This window comes from Octodon degus, unplaced genomic scaffold (genome assembly GCF_000260255.1).
Source record: "Octodon degus isolate 3935 unplaced genomic scaffold, OctDeg1.0 scaffold00015, whole genome shotgun sequence".
Taxonomy (NCBI): Eukaryota; Metazoa; Chordata; class Mammalia; order Rodentia; family Octodontidae; genus Octodon; species Octodon degus.
Window position 1 is genome coordinate 2,098,113 of NW_004524591.1, and position 5,101 is coordinate 2,103,213.

The 5,101-nt window shown below is 43.1% G+C and overlaps 1 pseudogene; it reads right to left on the reverse strand.

The window, feature by feature from the left end:
• The window catches only part of LOC101576162, a 9,863-nt pseudogene extending 7,912 nt beyond the window's left edge, over positions 1-1,951 (reverse strand).
• Between the last annotated feature and the right edge of the window lie 3,150 nt (positions 1,952-5,101).

A 5,101-nucleotide genomic window follows, 5' to 3' on the forward strand; every position in this document is an offset into this window, starting at 1 on the left:
TATATAATTATTTAAGGTTCAATATTTTCCCAACAGCTAACATCCTAAGATAATAACATTAATTTGAAGGCCTAAATAGTGGTAAATATAAAACTCCATTCTAAAAATCCCTTTAAAAATAGCCAAGCTGGGCTGGGGAGATAGCTTGGTGATCTAAGTGCCTACCTGGCAAGCGCCAGGACCCAGGTTCTGTCCCTGGTACCACAGACTGTGCCGGCCCTAGATGCTGTGCAGGCCCTGAAACCAGGTGTGGTGATGCACACCTGTAATCCAAGCTCTGGGGAGGCTGAGACAGGAGGATCACTATGAGTCTGAGTTGTGTAGCAAGACCCCATACCAAATAAATAAATAAAAGATTTTATAAAAGTACCCAGGCTGCCTGACATGCTGGCATAGGACTGTTGATCCCTTCTTCTTGAGAACTGAGTTGGAAGGATGGAAGATTATAGGTTAACCCAGGTGACTCTGTGAGACCCTATCTCCAAATAAGTTCAAATCCAGTGATGTGGCCCAGTCATCAGACCTTTGCCCAGCCTGTGTGAAGCTCTGAGTTCGACGTCAGCCGTGTGAAGAGCGAGCGATGGCCCACAGGCAGACAAACATTCTTTTGTCTTTTCTTCCTTGACCTACGGAAGCAAGATATCCTCTTTTAAAAAATAAAGATGACACAAATAAGCAAAATGATAGCCACCTCTTCCTCCCCAATTCCAAAGTTCTTTGAATGCATATACATATACATCTACGCATACACAGTCATTTGAAAATTACCTATGAGAAGCTGCTTTTGTCACATAACCAGCTTGAGAAGTTGCTTTTGTCACATAACCAGCTTGGTGATGTTTCTAGAGTAACCAACTGGCCCAGGTCTGTCTGGAACTTTCCAACACTGAAGATCTGGAGAAGTGCTTTACCCCCACCCCAGCTCCAGACAGAAGGACAGGTTGGCTGCCCAGATCTCTTAAGTCAGTTTCTGTGTATCTACCTCATAGCTGAGTAGCTGCATAAACACCTGTGAAAGAGTGGTGCCTCAATGACCAGTCACTTAAGTTGTTTTCTGTTATAAACAATTCCATTTGAATTTCTGTTTATAAATTATATTAATTATATCTCAAGTGTCTGAATCATTTTCGGTGAGACAGAGAACAGTAACTACTTCAGTCTCATACTTTTTTTTTTTGTAGCATTTAGAAGACAGCTTTCTGATTAGTAGCTTTATGAAACTTTGCTTAAGAACTTAAAGTCCATGGGGCTGGGGAGATATAGCTCAGTAGAATAAGTATGTGCCTGGCAAGCACGAGGGCCTTAGTTCAATCCCCGGTTCTGCCAAAAACCAACCAACCAACCAACCAAACAAACAAAAAACCAGTTGGATTTGTTTAAAAACAAAACAAAACAAAACAAAAAGAACTTAAAGCCCATACTTGTGAGCCCCACCTCGCCCCACACGTTGTGTGCTGTGGACAGGTACACAGATCCTGCGCTTGTTCCTGCGGCTCCAGGCTCTGTACAGGGTCTCCCCTCTTGGTGCCAGAAGGGAAGCAGGGAGTGGATAGATGACAGGATTCGCTCTCCATATCTGTCTTTTTCTTCTTTTCAAAATTGCTGTATTTGCCACAGTACACGTTCTGTTTACTCTTCTAAGACATACTTTTGCAAAGAATTTAGACAGTTTTTTAAAGGGATTATATTTCAAAAGGGATACGTTTAATTTATGTCCCATAGACCTTTCCTGAGAGACCGAAATCGACAACAATCTTAAAATCTTGCCCAGAAGCCCTCAGCTGTGGAGCCCCAGTAACTCTGTCCTGTTCCCTGTCCCCTCACAGTGTCCCCTAATCTCAACCTTTCCCATGAGGAGCTCACAGGAAGCTCCAACCGTGTACGTCACCTGCCTGGGTCGCTGGGGGGTCCGCTTTCCTCCGAGGTCCACCACCCCATCTTCCCCGTACATTTTTCTCACCTCCAGCCGTCAGGTGCGGGGTGCAGAATGCATCTCCTGGTCAGTTCCGACTGTCATCAAATCTCAGCGTAATTTCTGCATGTGCTGTTTAGATAGCGGGCACACTCACTCGTCTGCCTGAGGCCTTTTGATATAGCTGTTTCTAGCGTTCTATCAATATATTTTTATAGAACCCTTCCACAACTTCCAATTTAACAGGACTTTCAGGAAAGATTATCACAGAAAATACCGAAGCTGAGTTAATTTGAATTTCACATAAATAGTGAACAATTTTTTTTTTTTTTGGTAAATGTATGTCCCATATATCTCAGGAGATATATTTATACTCCAATTATTGTTTATCTACAATTTAAATTTAAGCTAGCTGCCTATATTTTCATCTGCTATGTCTGGCAACCCTAGTTTGAATCGTTTTTCTCTTACAATGTTCTGCTGTAATCATCTCATTGCACTTTGATACTTTCTTGAATATTTGGTTGTTCATGTTTTTTAATGCCTGTCTGCCTCCGCTGGACTGCGGGGTCCTGAGAGCAGGAACCCCGTCGCGTTGCCCCGTCTTCCTCGATCGCGGCCTCGCGTGCACTCTAGAACCCGGTACCTCTCCTCAATGGTGGGCGCGCTCTTCCAAGCACAAGCGTTCCTTCTCCAGGACAGGTCGTGGTGATCGGAAAGGTTCTAACCTATTTTGTAAGAAACCTCGCCTTTCCTGGAGTTGTGTTACATGTAATTGAAGGAGTCATATAACCCAGTTAGAGAAAGCAAAGCTTTGAAATTCCCTTTGTCAGTAAACAAAACAACACCGAAATCAAAAAAGAACCAGTTGGTTATCTTTAGCAATCTTGGTGCAGGAAGAGAAGATCATACATTTGCATATATATCCAAATTATATCTATATATCTATATATTATATATTTTTTTTCTGATATATATCTCTGTATGTCTATGTATGTGTATCTTTCTGATAGTTCAAGGAAAGGTAAAGCAGTATAGTATTTGTGGTTCATCCTAATAGAATTTTTTCTGATCCATAGGCTTTCTTGGAATTTGAATTTTACAGGTCACTCATCTATGATGGAAAATGAACCTCTATTTTCTTTTTCTTCCACAAGAAGCTTCTACCTTTTTTTGGTGACACTGGCGAAGTTGTCCGTAGGCAAAAATGATTTGAGTGAAATTATCATTGAGCAATTATGAGGAAAATCTAATCAACATGGACTGATTATGAAACATTCAGATCTGTAGTTTCCTTAATTGTGAAGGATCATAGGATTTTGAGTCACATAATACTAAGATTCACTCCACATGAAGCCCAAACTGGTAGTGGTAGTGAGCTTGTGTGTGTGTGTGTGACCATATAACCTAAAAAACTACATAATTGATTCCTTTCATTGATTTTAACTTTCCAGTTCATTCATGTGCACGTCAATATTTTGCTTACAGATCACCAGCTGTTGCGTGGACGCTGGCCATCAAAGCATCTAGGATCAATATTTCACAATAGTCAGAAACCCACCTGAATTAAATGGGACACTTTGTTTTGCAGCCTTTTCCAGAGCAGCTGCTAAATGTGACTTGGCCTCTTCAGAGACTGGCAGAGGTGATAAGGAGCAGGCACTGGGCGACACTGGAGTTCCCCTTGGGCGTTCCTTATGGTATCTTTTGCTGTGTGTGTGTGTGTGTGTGTGAGAGAGAGAGAGAGAGAGAGAGCCAGCCAGCCAGACAGACAGACAGAGAGACAGAGACAGAGAGAGAGAGAGACAGAAAGAGAGAGAGAGACAGAGAGAGAGAGAGAACAAGAGCTGATAAAGCCCCCTTCCTGTTGCCTGGGACAGAACTAAGGCGGGCAGGCTTGGCTCTGGAGGGGTCTGAAATCTAAGAGCAGCTTCCTTTCCCACCACTTTCCGCTGAGTCAGTTCACTGCAGACTACTCTGCAGGATCTGGAGGCCTTTGTGTTCAGATTATTTTACTGGCTACAAAAGCCACACCCTTGTTTTAAGGAAACAGAACACTTTGTCCTTTTAGGAGGTCTATACATGACCACACAGCCCTGGGATTTCAAAGCTGCCTCTCTGTGGCTTCTCTATTGTGATGTAAAATGTTGGGTAGACAGAGTGTCCTGTACTGAAAAGGCAGCTTTACAACTGGTAGCTCAAGGGTTCACCACACTAGTGAGGCCTTGAACAACAGATTAACAGTGGAGAACAGTTTCCCCAATCTATTGCACACATATATACATCCATACATAATGCTCAATGAGTAAGAAAAACTGGAACAGTAGTACTTTGATTTAGGAAAAGATCAATCTTATTTTTTAATCATACATATATTCTTGTAGCAATATATTTCAGGGCAGGAAAAGACCACTGACCTCCAGAGGCAGTGGTAGGAGAGGAAGTGGTGTGGAGGGGAGCTGGACTTTGAGACTGAGTTACCTCTAGTAACCAAGTCTCTTGTTTCCTGATCTGGAGGCAATCAGCTCCATGGAGATTACAATTTTAATTCCTTGTCTTGGTTACTTTACTCTGGTTGTTGGGACAAAATGCCTGGAATTAAGGAAGGAAAGATTTATTAAGTTCTCACTTTGTGGAGGTTTCCGTCCATACTCAGCTGGTTCCAAGACAGAGTGGCACATGGCTGAGGGCAGCTGTTCATGGGGAGGGGGGGGGGGCAGAAAACAGAAAAAGCAACAAGAGCAAAGGGGGAGGAGCAGCAGAGTGAGGCTCTTCCCCTCCCTCATAGTGCATGCCAGCGGCGGCCCACCCCAGGCAGGTGTAGCACTCACACCCGTAATCCCAGCGTTGGACCACAAATCAATCATAGACTAGCAGTCTGCCCCATGACTGCATGAGGCTTTCGGGGGGACACGTAGACACAAAGCACAACGTTTTTATTCTCCTCAAACTCTGTCCTCAAACCCCATGGCCAATGAGTGTGGGCCCTTGTTTTTAGTGCAAATAGACATTAAAACCAAACCACAGATTTACAGGGTAGACAGAGTGTCCTGTACTGAAAAATCAGCTTTACAACTGGTAGCTCAAGGACTCACCACACTAGTGAGGCCTTGAACAACAGATTAACAGTGGAGAAATTTTCCCCAATCTATTGCACACATATATACATCCATACATAATGCTCAATGA